Source organism: Aegilops tauschii, chromosome 1 (assembly GCF_002575655.3).
Source record: "Aegilops tauschii subsp. strangulata cultivar AL8/78 chromosome 1, Aet v6.0, whole genome shotgun sequence".
Classification (NCBI taxonomy): domain Eukaryota; kingdom Viridiplantae; phylum Streptophyta; class Magnoliopsida; order Poales; family Poaceae; genus Aegilops; species Aegilops tauschii.
In genome coordinates, this window is record NC_053035.3 from 261,517,795 (window position 1) to 261,535,728 (window position 17,934).

Sequence of the window (17,934 nt, forward strand, 5' to 3'; positions counted from 1 at the left end):
AGGACATCTATCGATGGACCCCTTTTCTACGAGTTTATCTTTAATTTGAGCTTTGATCCTCGTCTAGTTTGTCCGTCGGGATTCATGTTGTCTCCTTTGGGCGGTGAGGTTATGGTTTCTTGTCATGTGGCATTTTTTTGTGTTATATGTGATAATCCGGTGCTTCAGATCAAAATGACGACGACTACGCCTCCGGGGCACGTGCATGAAGACTTCTCAACAGTCATTGACGAGGTCAAGCCGGCTCCGGTAGACAAAAGAAAACTAGTACTCCACTATATAGGCAGGAGCCTCCGCGTTTGCTTGCTAGTGTTGCTCTCTTCACACTGTCATGTCCTCTCTAGATCTAAACACGACAGCGGTGGCCACAGTCTCTCTCTCTGCTCACCGCTGGTCACAGATCCAGCCGGATCCTCTCCGCCGGGGAAGGTGAGAACGTGCAACGTTCACGCAGTCGTCCTCGGCGACGGCTCTTACCCACTGTTGGCGCGTCCCGGTCAGCATGCCTTGCCGCTCTCTCCCAAGCACCGCTGGCTAGGGAGGGCCTCCGACCCCTTCTTCCTTGCTGCCGTAGTGTGGGCAGATCCGGCCTCCGGCCGCCCACCTAGCGACATCCCGGCGACCCTCAGGTATAACTTCCTTCGAAACCGGCCTTGCTCTACTTCCCGAGCTCCTGACGTTGCTGCATTTGTATCTTTTACTATTTCTCAGGGCCCTTCGTAGATAGGATCGATCGGCTGTTCGAAAGCCACCTAAATTTTTACTGTTAAGAGGTAAAACTAGTTCATGCACTCGAATCTAGTACTACTTGGTTCAAACAAGGAAGAAAGGGGGTGGGGTGGGGGAAGATTTGTTACCTAAATCTAGGACTTGGTCGAAAGAGGAAATAATGGGGGCGAAAAGTAGATGGCTATCCAACTGGTCTCTTAATAGGGGAATTAAGGGAAACACAGTACAAGCTCAATATAAACCCGATCTATTGGTAGAAAAAGGAAAGAAAGTGGGGACTGGGGGACAAGTCAACAGAGTAAGTCCAACACTAGATTTGCTAGCCTCACACAGTATAAGGTGGCTATACCAAACAAAAATTGGACCAACCCAGATATCCTGTTCTGATGTTTGTTGCCCCGAGCCACTCTTATGTAATGCCACTGGTAAAATGTAGCAGTCGCACTGTTAAAAGTAAGGACATGTTAAACCAATGTTGTTTTCAATGTAATGCCTCCAGTAATATGAATCAATGGCACTTTTTTTCATGTCCTGCTAAATTTCCCATTAAGATAAGTTGCTTCTTTTCGTTAGAAATGCAACTGTCCTGGTCCGCCTACTCTCCCGTGCCCAAATACCAACTCTGTAGCAGCTGTTAATGTAATGTTGCTGGTAAAATGAAGCAATGGCACCATTAAAGTAATGTCATATTTAACAGTTGTCATAGTTAATCCTAATTCCCACACTAATATCTAGCAATGCTGTTGCTTTAGAAATTGCTACTGTCCTTGTAGGATTGCCATTCAGATAAGGAACATGCTTCTTTTCATTTGATGTATGTTTCATCACTTGTTAGTCACCCTCCTTTCCATCTTTTTTGTGCAAACAGAGATATACATTTCACACTTGATCTTAGTTGAACTTCACAAATGATATCCGAATTATAGTTGAACATTCTTGGAGATTCACAACCAACCTTGACGTCGCTCAATTTTATTGCAACTAATGAAGAAGAAGCTCTGTGGGTTTCGTTTTCTGATGGAAATGGAACCAGGGCTGGAGCCCTTTTCTTAAAAAAGAAGAAGAAGCCGCTAGCTCATGGGACATTGCTTCATTTTAGGTGAACTGCACTAAAAGGACCCATGAATTGAATCATCCATGTTGGTGACTGGTGTCATCCCTTCTACGATGGCGTTGACTGCAGATATGGTTCCCATCACGAGGTATGTTCCTTTTTGGTCTGACCATTTGCCAAAGATCATGCATGTTGAGTCTGCTCTTGTGCTACTATTTTGGCACTGCCATGATAAAGTAGTAATGTTATTATTTTGCACCTTAATCTAGTGGCACTATTAATTTGAGGCAATGTTTTGGCACCGCTAGTGCCACTGACTTTTTTATATATCGAAAGAGGGGGTTTCCTCCGATTTCATTAAAGAAACCCAACCATAGAGAACCATTATCCGACAACATCTCAGTGTAAACGGGTAGTTATGCAACTACTACTAGAATGGACTAAGTACTAGCAGGAGACAAGTTCGCCACATAAGCTAGGCAGGCAGGGGGACGCAGCACCAGCTCGACCAACTTTGGATTACAACCCAAATGCTACCACAGAAACATCAGGGGGGAAGATAGGGACTGAAAGAGCCAGCTTCAGCATCCCAGTCTAAGCACCCCCAGCCTCCATCCTTGCGATGCACGGTACACCTCGTTTGCCACCTGCTCGACCCTAGTGTCACTGATAAAATGAAGTAATAATACAGTTAAAATAGAGCGAGTGTCCTCTCTATCATTTCATTTCCAATGTAGATAAAGAAAGTGCTTCTCTTTGTTAGTATATGTTTCATCAACTAGTCCCATTGTTAATGTTTAAGCGCTTCTGCAAACTAGGGTGCTTAATTTTAGTTGATCTGCACAAAAATAGAGATTGGAATGTCTCAAGGCCCCTCCTTGTACTACCGCTGTACACTGATGTTCATCACTGGCAGAAGGTGTATCGGGGAGACTTGGGTCGATTTCCAGTATGAGGCGTACCGTATGGGGCGTCGCAGGGCCCATCTCGCCCTTGCAGCATGGCATACTATGATACTATCGCAATATTTTCTTCTATTTATTAGTGTATATTTCATCAACTACTGCCACTATAATGTAATCACGCTTTTTCATTATCTGTGCAAACAGGGTTATTCAGCTGCATTTTGGTGGAACTGCACAAATGTAATGATGGAGCCGGCATATATGCAGAGTGGGAGGTGTGCCAAGTAAAAATTACTGACACCAACCATGCTCCATGCACGCATTGGCACCCACCACCACCAGTGGGATGTGTGGCGCTCTTTGTGGACGGATCTTTCTCGGCAGCAAATCCTCTAACCAAATACTAGTAGCTTATATTGGCAGTTTTCTAGGGAGTACTCTTTTCTGAAAGAAGCACCAATCTATTTTTCTTTATTTGTACACATTGTCACAACTTTGACCCAAAGGTCCAGAGCTATTTTAGGGTGATTGGCGTAGTACTCGGAGACTGATTGTAAGCATGATTTTCATTAGCTGTCACACTGATTGTAAGCATGAGCAGATGGACGATTAGGTTAGTGTGAAGCTTACCTTAAACCCTACCGCCGCCGTTGAAACGAGGCGTGCGTCGAGGGAACCGTGGAGAATGGCCGGGAAGCGACGTCACGCCATCCGGCCTCCTCTTGCGGTGGGAGAACAAATACTCATGTGGCTCCGGCTGGCTCTACACCCTCACGAATGGCACACCGTACTCGATCGATTCGTTATCCTTTGGGTGCTCGACCTTCGACCTATACGCCCACCACCTCCGCCTGACTTTCGCCTCGGGCGAATCTGTCTGCTCCATCGCCCAGAGGAGATACTCGATGAACTCGAAGCACTGCGGCATGACTGCCGCCGAGGAGTACATCGCCGCCGTCTCGCTCTTTTGCATACATTGCCACATGGCCCTCACCGTCCTCAAAATCTCCCACTTATTGTCAAACCAAGTAAGGATCTCCTTCAACCTGGCTAACTTTGCCTGGTCGCCGACGGTGATCTGCCTGATTCACTACTGCATCCTCTCCATAGATGTCCTTCTGAGTGGTCCGGTGCTTGCTTTGGAAGATGGGAGGAGAGACGGTGGTCTTGCAATAGAGAAGAGGGAGAGGCGAGACGGTGGTTTTGGAATGGAGATGATGGAGAGGAGAGGGGGTGGTTTTGCAATGGAGAAGAGGGAGAGGCGAGACGGTGGCTTTGGAATGGGGATGATGGAGAGGAGAGGAGGTGGTTTTGCGATGGGGAAGAGGGAGAGGAGCGTGCGGCAGCGATTTAGGATTGGACGAGAGGGCCAGCGCGCTGTGACTGGATCAAAATCAAAATCAATTTACCCTTCAATTAAGAAAGCGACCCCACATTAACTAGTCTTCCTTTTATTCTGGGTCATAATTGACCATGATTTTCACAAATAAAATATATGTTATACGTTGCAAAAATAATATAATTTGAAAGTACATTCAGATACGAACCAAACAATACAATTTTTGTTGACATGAATTCACATTTTGCTTGTCAAATACAGTACGTGGTCAAACTTTGACCCAAAATACGCAAAACAAAAAAAATACTTCCAAGACCAGCACCGCTCCTCTCCTCTTAAACCACCGCTGCTCCTCTCCTGTTCCAATCTAAATCCAGCGCCGCTCCTCTCCTCTTCCATTTCAAAACCACCGCCCCTCCTCTCTTGTTACAATCCAAAACCAGCGTCGCTCCTCTCATGTTCTAATCCAAAACCAGCGCTGCTCCTCTCCTCTTCCATTCAAAAACCATCGCCGGGGAGTGAGGGTGTTGTGGAGAAGTAGATCGATGGAGGAGTACAACCGATACATGAGGATCGTAGACGGTGACCCTGTGAAGCTAGCTAGGATGTTGGAGATACAGTCTTGGTTTGACAACAAGGACCAACTAGCGGCGGCGGCGACATCCATGGCCAAATATCTGCAACAGAGCGAAAAGGTGGCGATACTCCCGAAGGGAGTCGCGCGGGAGTACATAGAGCTGCTCCTCTAGGCCAAGGAGCAAACAGATTCACCGAATCCGGTCGTGAGGGAGCGGTGGTGGGAGTATCGATCCCAGATGGAGCATCCACCAGAGATTGAAGGATAGAGCATCTACAGGGTGCCGTTTGTGAGGGTGTCGTGCCAGAGCAAGCCGATGGAGTCTTTGTCGACCGAACCCAACTGCAACAGGAGAAAAGCAGTTGGCCCAACGATGCTTCCCCGCCATCCTCTCCCTCACCGTTCACATCGTCTCAACGGGCGGATGTCTGTTGCCGAGGAATAGGAGGGGACTGCCCCCCAGCCCAATAGTCGGGCAGGTTGTGAATTGTCAGGAGGAGCTTAGGGTTGTCAGTATTTGCAGGTTGTGAATTGTGTTCTGTGTTGTGTATTTTGAGAGTACTTTTAGATATGAATGTCTTTTGAATTTCAGATTTGCAGTATTGAGCATATGAAGTATTTTATGAATTCTAGAGATCTATTTTTAGCACTTAAAAAATTAGTTTCATAGGAGTATAAAAGTGCAGACAATGTGATTCTCACAGAATAAACTGCAAGTTTCAGTTTCAGATAAGAAACTGCAAGTTCAGTTTCAGATAAGAAACTACAACTTTCAGAGGCAGAGCATTTATATTAACACGGCCTTTTCAAACAGGGTTAACATCATGTTGGAAGTTTTATTCATGGTCAAAAATGGAACTACCAGCCAGTTAACATCATGCTGATCAACATTCATGCATATCACATCTTCATATGATGCACAGTCAAAAAGATATGCTATTTTCAAAATGCCCACACAATGTCGAGTATGCGAAAAACAGAGAAAACAAGGGACAAAGTTTTGGCAAGTGTTGGACGTGGTGTGCGTAGATGACAATGGGGACCCACATGTCAATAATGGCAGAGGCAAAAAAATTGGAGATATTTTCCCTGCATCAGGTGGAATCGAACCAGGGCGGAACAGCTGTCGGGTAGTGTCACTTGGCCATTGGGCTAGTTCAGTACTTTCGTTACAAATAAGGCACTGCCTCAGGAGGTCCGGTCTCCTCCTGCGCCTTTGTGCGCTCGCCGCGGCGTTGCTATCTGCCATTGTGAACATGCTGAACAAACAAGAGGAATCTGGAGAGGACTGTACGTGGAGAGGCGGACAGTCGGGACCCACCAGGTCAATGGCCGTACACAAGCAAGTGCCTCATCAAAAAACTACTGCCTCCTAATGCTATACTGATGTTGGGGCCCACGGGTTTGTCAACATAGTTACATTTTTTAGGTGCTTCAACGTAGTTACTATAGGAGATAAATTCACAACGAAGCTGAGGAGTTGGCCTATCATTTATTATCACTGGGGCAGCAAGTATCAGCTGGGTTTTGGGCTGCCCCGTCCAGGCTTTCTTTTTTAACATGCGCAGCCCACGACATGCCGGTTTGTATTTTCTTGAGGGCCGTCATGTATCGACCGGCCTATGAACCTCCCATCCGAGGTTTTATTTTTCCTGAAACATCGCAGCCCAATTTATGGTTTTTTTGAAGAAAACGCAGAGGTCTGTTCTATTTTTCTATATAAGAATAGGAATGCCTGGTCCAACTTATGTTTCCCTTCTAACTACATTATATATATTTAAATTATTTTATATGTTATTATATATTATTGTTATTGTCATCATATATTTAACAGATACTTACATATATAAGAAAACAATACCCCACATCTTATTAACTTGTAAAAATAATTTATTAACAATAAAATCCTGGATTTTTTGGCAACGAAAATCCTGGTGATTGTGTACAAAAGCTTGGTAAGATTTAAGGACCAATGTAATAATAAATCACTTACTCCCTCCATTCCACAATGTAATTCTTCCTCTATCTCCGTGCTTCAACTTTGACCGTAAATTTAACTACCAAGACCGATTGCGGCGGGAGCAAAAATTATATCAGTGAATTCGTATTCGAAAGAAGTTTTAATTATGTAATTTTTTCACCCGCCGTAGTCGGTCTCGTTCGTTAAATTTATGGTCAAAGTTCGACCTCGGGAAGCGCGGGCGCACTATATTTTGGAATGAAGGGAGTATTATTTAAATATATTTATAACAAGATGCTCAGCCCCTGTTTATTTTTTGATAACATTGCTGCGCCCAACCCAACATTATAATTAGAATCAGCCCAGCAAAATTGTGTATTTCGAGAAAGTGCAAATGGCCTGTAATTTTTTAGGAAAGATATAAATGGGCCGCATGGACGCTACATTATTTGTTCACCCAACCCAGCTAATGGACTGTAATTCTAAAGAAAAAAGATCAAATTGACTGTAAATTCTGAAAAAATGGGTTGAATACGTGCCACGTTTTGGAGGCTGAAATGTGGGCCAATAGGTCGAAGCCAACGCAAGTCGTTGCCAACTTAGTCAACAAATGATTCTGACATCGTTAGCCATTGGATTTACATCCAACGACCAGCATCCATCTTCAATCTATTGTCTTCTTCCTCCGGCGCCGCCGGGACCACCTGCTCCCGCCTCCTGCTGCTAGCAGCTCTGCTTAGCACGCTTCGCTGTGAAGCGCTACCCCACCGTTGGCCAGGCCATCCCTCCACCCCTCCACACCTCCTGTTCTTCTCCACTGACTGTCGAACCACACCGCACCAGAACTAGTTAACCCTCGCACACCTCTTCGTCTGCGACTCTACTCCCGCATCTTCCTTCCGGCTCGTAGCTGTCCGGGGCCTTGCCGTCCTCCACCACCTTCGATGTGCTCAGCGCGGAGTGGTCGACGTGGTCAACGAACGATATCCATCGGAAGTGGACTGTGCATGGAGAGGCTGACAGCTAGGTCCACGGCCGCACGCAAGGAAATGCCTCCTTATTACGCGCAAAATAATGATTCCTCCACCTGACATCTGGGACCCACCGGAAGGGCCTTTGTATTTCGCGAAAAAAAACATTCCCCCCGCTGACAGCTCGGACCCACCAGCTATATCTTCGCATGCAAGGAAGTGCTCCTTATTACGCACAAAAAATGAATACCCCCTGCTAGCTGGGACCCACCATAGTGGGAGGCTGACTTGTGGGCCTACTAAGTTGACGGGGACGGAGGGCTTTGTCAACTTAGTCGATATGAACGATTCTAGCTCCAGTGACCATACGATGTCCATCCAACGGCCGTAGTGCTTCTTCAACCTCTGGTCTTGTTGCTCCAGCCACCCAAACCAGCGTCGGTTGTGCCGCGTGTTCCTGCCTCCCGTGGCCGGCTATGATGCTGCGGAGGCCTCACCGCCCCCTACTACTCCCACTGCTGGCCAAGCCATCCCTCTACTCACCCACACCCCCTGTTATGTTGCGGCGACGGCAGCCTCACACCGCAGGTGAACCAGTGAACCCTCGTACTCCTCTCCGCATGGGCATCCACTGCCGTGTCTTCCCCGGCTCCGCGTCGTCCCCTTCCTATGCATCACCGTCGTCCACTGCCCTGGTGCTCTCAGCGCGACGTGGTCAACGTAGTCAAGGAACGACTTCCATCGGAAGAGTACTGTACATGGAGAGGCTGACAGCTCGGTCCATGGTCGTAGCAAGGAAGCACCTCCTTATTACGCGGCAAATAATGATTCATCCACCTGACAGCAGGGACCCACCGGACGGGCCATCGTATTTCACGAAAAAATGTTTCACCCCTGACTGCTGGGACCCACCAGCTACATCTTCGCACGCAAGGAAGTGCGTCCATATTACAGGCAAAAAAATGATTCGCCCCCTTGACTGCTGGGACCCACCAGCTACATCCTCGCATGCAAGGAAGTGCCTGACAGTCGGGACCCACCTGGTCAAAGCGTACGTAGCGTTGTCATTCTGGTCGCAAACGTGTACGTACATACGATCGGTCTGTCTGGAGGCTGCAGCGATGAACTGTGGCCGTGTAAGGAAGGGCACGTGTCGTAGTAGAGGCGCGTACGTGTTGTAGTAGAGGTGCGCACGGACAGCGGCCAGGGTGCAAGAAAGTAAATACGGGCACGTACATACATACGGGCGGGGTCTCGAACGCCTACTCGCGCATACGTACGACCAGGGCTCGTGTACATGGCTAGGTCGGAATGAAGAAACTGCGTCGTCGTCGTGTTCATGGGGAGGCAACGGAATGCGTCGTGTTCATCGGGAGGCAACGGAACGCGTGCTGTTCATCGGGAGCCAAGCGGCTTGGACGGAACAACCGATGGAAACGAGGCCTGGCGCACCGTAGAACGGAGGAAACAGCCTTGTGTTCGACCGGCCACGGTCGAAACGGGATCCTGTTCATCAGGAGGGGTCTAGCGTACCGCAAAACGGAGGAAACGGACTTCTCTTGGACGTCCTACAGTCAGAACGGGGTCCTATTGATCGGGAGGGGTGTGGCGTACCCTAAAACGGAGGAAAGGGACTTGTGTTGGAGCGCTACGGTCGAAACGGGGGTCCTGTTCATCGGGAGGGGTGTGGCGTACCGCAAAACGGGACTCCACGGGATACTGTTCATCTCCACCGTCGACCTCCTCCAGCCTCCATGGGCTACTGTTCATCCACCGTCGACCTCCTCCAGCCTCCACCTACGACTGTTCATCCACGGGCTCCTGTTCATCCAGCCTCCACCGCGCGCTCCTCCACCAGCTACTGTTCAACCAGCCCTCCACGGGCTACTGTTCATCCACCCCTCCACCGGCTACTGTTCAACGAGCCCTCCACGGGGTCCTGTTCATCCACCCCCAACCGGCTTGATCGGGGTCCTGTTCATCCAGCGGCAACGGCCTCTACTACCACGGGGTCCTATTCATCCAACCCCCCACCGGGAACTGTTCATCCAAACCCCCCAACAACGCTCACTGTTCATCAAGGGGCAGCAGGTTCGATCGGCTTCAGTTAGCAGCAGTAGCGAAGGAATCGCTCGATTGGGTTCAGTTAACAGCCATCGATCGATCGCTTAGGTTCAGTAACGCGCAGCCTGCAGTGCAATCGCTCGGGTTCAGTAGGTGAACGCCTCACACCCACGCACGTACGTGTACGAAAGAAACACGCATCGCTCGGCCACCGACCACCCACCGTAACCGGGAACTCCCCAATATTTTCCTCGCCCTCGCTTCTACCACGGTTTTTTCCGTCATGGACGGCCCAAAGAATGTCATGCAGCTGCGTCTCTGGACCGCCCAGGACCAAAAGCCCATTTTCTGTCATGATTTTTTGTCATAGAAGTAGGAGACCACCACATCTATGATGATACCGGGTTTTGTCACAATTATCGTCATAGAAGTGTCATAAGCATGACAAAAAAATCATTTGGCCCAAAATGTCACAGATGTGTCTTTTTTTGTAGTGACAGTTTGGTCGAAGGGTCTCTAATTCACGTGTCACGTTAGCAGCATCCTGTAGTAGTGCTACTTGACTGGGTAGAATTGCTCAAAATTGTCTATAACTAAAATTGGGAAAAAGATAATTTTTATTTGGTCAAGTAGTCTAATCACCCCCCTCTAAACATAGTTTTGATCCTACAAGTGGTATCAGAGCTTTGATATCCATTGCATTGGTTTCACAACCTGGGAGAGTATATTGCCTAGTGAGGGTAACTATCACCGTAGAGGCTTGTATTTTGATGGTACAAACATTGATAGTTGGAAACTGAAGGAAATATGCCCTAGAGGCAATAATAAAGTTGTTATTTTATATTTCCTTATTCATGTTAAAGGTTTATTATTCATGCTAGAATTGTATTGATCGGAAACATAAATACATGTGTGAATACATAAACAAATACCGTGTCCCTAGTAAGCCTCTCCTAGACTAGCTCGTTGATCAAAGATGGTTAAGGCTTCCTAACCATGGACATGTGTTGTCATTTGATAACTGGATCACATCATTAGGAGAATGATGTGATGGACAAGACCCACCCGTTAGCTTAGCATAATGATCGTCCAGTTTTATTGCTATTGCTTTGTTCATGTCAAATACATATTCCTTCGACTATGAGATTATGCAACTCCCGGATACCGGAGGAATACCTTGTGTGCTATCAAATGTCACAACGTAACTGGGTGATCATAAAGATGCTCTACAGGTATCTCCGAAGGTGTTTGTTGAGTTGGCATAGATCGAGATTAGGATTTGTCACTCCAAGTATCGGAGAGTTATCTATGGGACCTCTCGGTAATACACATCATAAGCTTGCAAGAAAATCACTAAGGAGTTAGTTACAAGGTGATGTATTAGAGAACGAGTAAAGAGACTTACCGGTAACGAGATTGAACTAGGTATAGCGATATCGACGATCGAATCTCGAGCAAGTAACATACCGATGGACAAAGGGAATTATGTATGTTGTCATAATGTTTCGACCGATGAAGATCTTCGTAGAATATGTAGGAGCCAATATTGGCATCCAGGTTCCGCTATTGGTCATTGACCAGATAGGTGTCTCGGTCATGTCTACATAGTTCTCGAACCCGCGCTTAACGTTTGATGATGATATAGTATTATGTGAGTTATGTGATTTGGTGACCGGATGTTGTTCGGAGTCCCAAAAGAGATCACGGAGATGACGAGGAGTCTTGAAATGGTCGAGAGGTAAAGATTGATATATAGTACGATGTTATTCGGACACCGGAAGTGTTTCAGATGGTACCGGGTACTTATCGGGTCACCGAAAAGGAGTTTTGGGCACCCTGGCAAAGATATGGGCCTAATGGGCCAAAGGGGGAACATAGCAGCCCCTGGTGCGCCCCTTCTTTGGACAATAGGCCCTAAGGGAAGGAAAGGGGGAAGGGCTAGCCCCTCCTGCCTATCCCTTGAAGGAAATATGCCCTAGAGGCAATAATAAAGTTGTTATTTTATATTTCCTTATTCATGATAAAGGTTATTTTTCAAGCTAGAATTGTATTGATCAGAAACTTGAATACATGTGTGAAACATAAACAAATACCGTGTCCCTAGTAAGCCTCTACTAGACTAGCTCGTTGATCAAAGATGGTTAAGGTTTCCTAACCATGGACATGTGTTGTCATTTCATAAACGGGATCACATCATTAGGAGAATGATGTGATGGACAAGACCCACCCGTTAGCTTAGCATAATGATCGTTTAGTTTTATTGCTATTGCTTTCTTCATGTCAAATACATATTCCTTCGACTATGAGATTATGCAACTCCCGGATACCGGAGGAATGCGCTTGTGTGCTGATACGTCCATTTTGCATCATGTTTACCTACTGTCATTTATAATATTTTTATGCATAATAATGCTGTTTGGAGTAATTCTAATTCCTTTTCTCTCATAATATGCAAGGTACACACAGAGAGGGAGAATTCCGGCAGCTGGAAATCTGGACCCGAAAAAGCTACGTCAGGCTAACTATTCTGCACAACTCCAAAGGAGCTGAAACTTCACGAGGATTTTTTATGGAATAAACAAGAAATACTGGAGCAAATAACCACCGGAGGGAGGCCACCTGGTGAGCACAAGACACCAGGGCGCGCCTGGCCCCCAGGCGTGCCCTGGTGGGTTGTGCTCAGCCCAGCCCACCTCCGGTGCCCATATTCTGGTATATAAGTCATTTTGACCTAGAAAAAATAAGGAGAGGACTTTCGGGACGGAGCGTCGCCGTCTCGAGGCGGAACTTGAGCAGGAGCACTTTTGCCCTCCGGCGGAGCGATTCCGCCGGGGGAACTTCCCTCCCGGAGGGGGAAATCATCGTCATCATCATGACCAACAACTCTCACATCTTGGGGAGGGAAATCTCCATCAACATCTTCAACAACACCATCTCCTCTCAAACCCTAGTTCATCTCTTGTGTTCAATCTGTGTATCGGAACTAGTAGTGTTGATTACATCTTGTAGTTGATTACTATATTGTTTATTTGGTGGAAGATTATATGTTCATATCCAATATGCTATTTAATACCCCTCTGATCTTGAGCATGATTATCATTTGTGAGTAGTTACTTTTGTTCTTGAGGTCATGGGAGAAATCTTGTTGCAAGTAATCATGTGAACTTGATATGTGTTCGATATTTCGATAGTGTGTATGTTGTGATTTCCTTAGTAGTTTCATGTGAACGTCGACTATGTCGGCGTCCTGGGAACAGGGGTGCCCAGACTTTCCTGCCTGTGGCCCGTGGCGTGGCTCCATCAACGACCTGGTACGACCCAGCTTCAACAGCAACAACTCAAGACCCTCGCGAGGGGCCAAGCCTCGCGAGGCGTACTACACCAAGACCTCCCTGGGGGCGGCCTCACTAGGCTGGCTCCCGAGGAGCGGAGATATCTATGCAAGGATCACCTCGCGAGGTTCACATGACGTGAGCCATGATGACCAAGGCCAGGCGGGCGCCAGCAGGCGTAGTGTACCAGTTTCTTCTTTGGTGCCAAGGAGGCAAGCGCAGGCAAGGAGTTCCGAGGAATCAAGCAAAGGTTTCCTTATCGGTGCAACAAGACCAAGACCGGCGGGACGGAGGTCATCGCGGAGCCCACAACAGCGTCACCAACAGAGCCTTTGGTAGGCGAAGACTACTTTTGTTGGGATAGCTTGTACTAGTTGTCTCCCTTCAAATTTGGCCGTTGTGGGATCCCTTCCTACCTACATTTGGGAAGAGGACCAGGGCCTCTACAAATAGGACTTAGCCACCAGCATAGGGGAAGAGAACCGATCTGGCTGGGAGCGGAGGAGGAAGGATCATTCAGATCATCCTCACACTCACCAGCGCATCGAGCTCAAGAACACCTCACCTCCTGAGGCTGTTTGCGCACTGTACTAGTTCGTCCTCAGCCCCTCAAGGCAATCCACCACCACACTGGAGTAGGGTATTACACCGCAAGGTGGCCCGAACCAGTATAAACCCCTGTGTCTCTTGTTCTTTGGGTTCGTCGAGCTAGGCCGTGGAATCGTTGGGTAGGCAGGCTGGGGAGAGAGAGTTCTTCGTGCGCACCCCAGAGTTCGAACCTCTCAAGGGTCTGCGGAACCCTGAATCCGACATTTGGCGCGCCAGGTAGGGGTGCACCGAAGCTTTTCCTCTGTCAATCCACGCGCCACCGCTCCATCGCTTTCATGGCTGATGCTCGTCGAGCCGTGCTGAGCGTCGAGCCGCTCTCAACGCCCGCATCGCCCAGACGGCACCCTTTGGCTGACCTCCCCGTCGCTCTCCATCACCCGCTGCCAACGCCGCCACTAGCCCAGCAGGGAACGAGCAGCAGGCTTCGTCGTTGCACCCCTCTATGCGGCACGACGGGCGCACAGCCACCCCGTCGCTGACTCCGACCGGCTCGTCGTCCCACGCTCGCCACGGGCCCGCGGACGCGCAGGTTGCGCTGCTCATGGCGCGCGAACTCCTGCGCTACCGCCCCGTCGACGACCTTTACGAGGACTGGCTGGACCGTATCACCGAGCTCGTCATCACCGCTGGGGGCTCTCCTGCACCATCCCTCTCACTGCCTCGTCCGCCTCCAGCTACGGGCGACATGGCGCATGGAGCGCCTCCACCACCTCTGCGTCAATACATCGCCCTCACACCAAGACGCGCTGCCCCGCGGCGCGACACGCCGCGCAGGGCGCCCGCGCGTGAAGAAGGAAGCTGCCAGGAGATCCCTCGGCCGCAAGAAGATGCTCCTGCACTCCCAGCACCACCGCATGCGGAGGCGGTGTGGGGGTACCAAGACCAGGCTCTGCCTCCACGACGGGCTCCAGCAACCACAGCGGGCTGCCGTGCCTTCACTCCCGAGCTGCGCAACATCGTCTGGCCCAGAAAGTTCAAGCCCGACTTGCCTCCACGCTACGACGGCACCCCTGACCCTACTGAGTTCCTGCAGCTCTATGAGTTGAGCATCGAGGCGGCCAACGGCGACGAAAAAGTCATGGCAAACTGGTTTCCCATGGCTCTCAAGGACGGCGCACGCTCGTGGCTCCTGAACCTGCCTGCAGGGTCGATCTCTTCCTGGGGCAAGATGCGCAAGAGTTTCATCGCCAACTTCCAGGGCACTCGCGACCGCCCACCTGCCGCGGGTGACCTGCAGCGCATCAAGCAGTAGCCAGGGGAAACCCTGCAGAAGTACATCCAGCGCTTCAACAGCGTTCGCCTCAAGATCCCCAAGGTGACGGACGAGGCCATCATCTCAGCGTTCTCTGATGGCGTCCGTGATGTCAAGATGAAGGAGGAGCTCACCATACATGAGGACCTATGCATGGCTCTCGAGATGTTCAACATGGCGACCAAGTGCGCGAGAGCTGAGGAGGGGTGCCTCTCCCTCCTCGAGCTTCCAGCTGCCGGCCCAGAAGACAAAAAGGCCAAGACCAGGGATGTGAAGTGCAAGGGAGCGGCCGTGCTCGCGGCTGAACCAGAGATGAAGCGCGACTACGACCACCCGGAGTCGTCCAAGGGCAGCCGTCCGTTCTGCACCTTCCACAACGTGCACAGCCACAACACCAATGACTGTCAAGAGCTCAGGGCCATCCGCAATGGACGTTTCAATCAACACCCCGAGCGCAATGACCGAGGCTACAGCCGAGGAGGAGGCCAAAGCAGAGGACGCTGGGACGACCGTGGCCCCCGTCAGGAGTGGCGCGACCAGCCTCGTGAGGACCGATGGCAGGACCAGCCTCGCGAGGGTGCCTAGAGGGACCAGCCTCGTGAGGACCGTCCTCAGGGCAAGGCCGGCCTCCCTCCGCTGCCACCACCACCACCAAGGAGGAATGACGATCATCACCAGGATGAGGGGGCTGGGGGCTTCCAGGAGCCGCGTGCCATCGCCTGCATCTTGGGTGGTGCTCAAGCCCCAACCTCTCAGCGCATCTTCAAGCAGTTTGCTCGTGAGGTGAACGCGGCCCTCCCCAGGCTCGAGGCCACGCGCCCGCTCAGGTGGTCCAAGTGCACCATTACCTTCAGCTCGTCCGACCGGCTCAAGTGCGCGGCAACTACCGGTGCCCTCCCGATGCTCTGCTCGCCCATCATCAGCAATGTCCTTGTCACCAAGACCCTCATCGATGGGGGTGCAGGGCTCAATGTTCTTTCCATTGATACGTTCGACCGCCTCCAAGTGCTATACGATCAGCTGCAGCCAACCAAGCCCTTCTCAAGAGTGACCGACGGCTCCACCACCCCGATAGGGCAGATCCGCCTCCCTGTCACCTTCGGCGAGCGCGACAACTACCACACTGAGCTCATTGACTTCGACGTCGCCCACATTCGCCTCCCATACAATGCCATCCTTGGGTATCCAGCCCTGGCCAAGTTCATGGCAGTGACCCGCCATGGTTACAATGTCCTCAAGATGCCAGGGAGCTGCAGCGTCATCACGGTCGCCTGCGAGGAGAAGGGCGTGGTGTGCTCTCTCGAGCGCGCCTACCAGGCTGCGGCGGTCGAGGACCCGGACAATGAAGGCGCCATCTACCCCCCAGAGGCCGTCCCCAAGATGAAGAAGCTGCTGCTCCACTAAGGGCTTCAGGAGACCGGTGTCTCCAGCGGCACCACCTCAGGACCCGCGCTCACGGAAGGGGCGCCTCCCTCCCTCGCATAGGAAGGCGTGCCTGGTGTCCCCCTTAGGTTCGGCTCAGGGGCTCTCCTTTGGAGGGCCTCTGACCTGGTCAACGTCACGAGGGAGGCGCTCGGGCACCATGTGGAGGCGTGCTTCAGTGCACGTTTCCCTCACAAGGGCACGAGGCACAAGGTGCCTGGTGCTCAGGAGTTCATCACCAAGGCAACCGGGGAGCTTCAAGAGGCAAGAGCCATGCGTGGCGACCGCCGCCCACCACCCGGCGCAGCTCCTTGTCCCGGTGAGGACGACGAGCTGCGCGTCTGCGTCGACATTCCAGGGCTCAACAGGGCCGCATCTCAGGAGTGCTCCTGGCCATCATGCATTGGTCGGTGTGAGGGCCCCCCTCACAGCTACGTTCGCATGCCTTTCGGCTTGCCGAACGCGGCTGTCACCTTCTAGCACCGCCTACGGGGCGTTCTGGCGGCTCAGGAGGTAAGGCACCAGGCGATCCTGGCGGAGATGGCGACGGTCCTTCATGAGCCTCCTGAGCCCCCAGAGCCTCCCCAGGTTCAGGACCCAGGGTGGCTCGTGAGGAGCAACTTCTTCAGCACATGCCTTCGGCTACTTCAACATCTCTTCAGCAACGATGCCAAGTGACTCTTTCCGGTTCATTCAGTTGGGGGGGGGGCCTAGGGCTGCATTATCCCCAGGTCGCACGGGCCTGTCCCTGCGACATGTATCCTTTTGCATCTTTAATTTACTCTGTTGGGGGCGCCCCTCGGGCTGCATCATCCCCAGGCCGCATGGGTCTGTCCCTGCGGCATGTATCTTTCTTACATTTACCTGAGCTAGCTTGCCCCCTTCGATGAGTTGCTTCACGATTATTATATGCCTGTCCGGTACTTCGATACCATGAACGTCGTGCGCCCATGCAAGCCCACCCACGACCGCCCCATGATTAAGGACTGGCACGGCGTCTGTGCTCGGGTCCATCCCTGCAGCGTCGCCAAACCCAAGAGGCTGAGCTCTGGCTCACGGGCCAGCTCCCGTGTACGTCACCTCCCATGGCACTTGGTGCCTTGTTCTCGCATGAGCTAATCGCGGACGAACGAGCCAGAGCGCGTGACCCGGTGCCTCGCCACCACGGGAGCCGCGCGCTGATTGTTTTTCTTTAGGATTTTTTGCATGAGAAGACTGGGCCCGGCATCTGTGCTCGGGTTCGTCCCTGCAGCGTCGATAAACCCAATGGCTGAGCTTTGTCTGGCGGGCTGGTCCCATTCACGTCACCTCCTGGGGTCGTTGGTGTTTGGCCTTCTCATGTGATCGCCTCAGGAAATTCATTCGGCGCAGGTTGCCTAACCATCTCGCAGGACCACCACAGATGTCAAGAATCAATTTTCAGGTGCAACCCGCCTTGAGGTAGGGCCCCGTGAGTCCCGCGCTGGCTCACAGGTGCCCAGACACACCTCGTCTAGCCCTATCGTGCAAGCCATGTGTTAGGGCGGGGCTGTACACGCCCCGGGGGCTCCACTAAGAGGGAGCCCCCACCCACACACCAGTGGAAGCACCATGCTCCGCGCTGGCAGTCGACACAGTCGAGGAGCGGCTATGCCCGTGCAAGTGCGGAAGCGCTATGCTCCGCGCTGGTGATAAACAACTGAGGGCGGCCCCATGGCTGTATTAACCTCGGGGATCCACC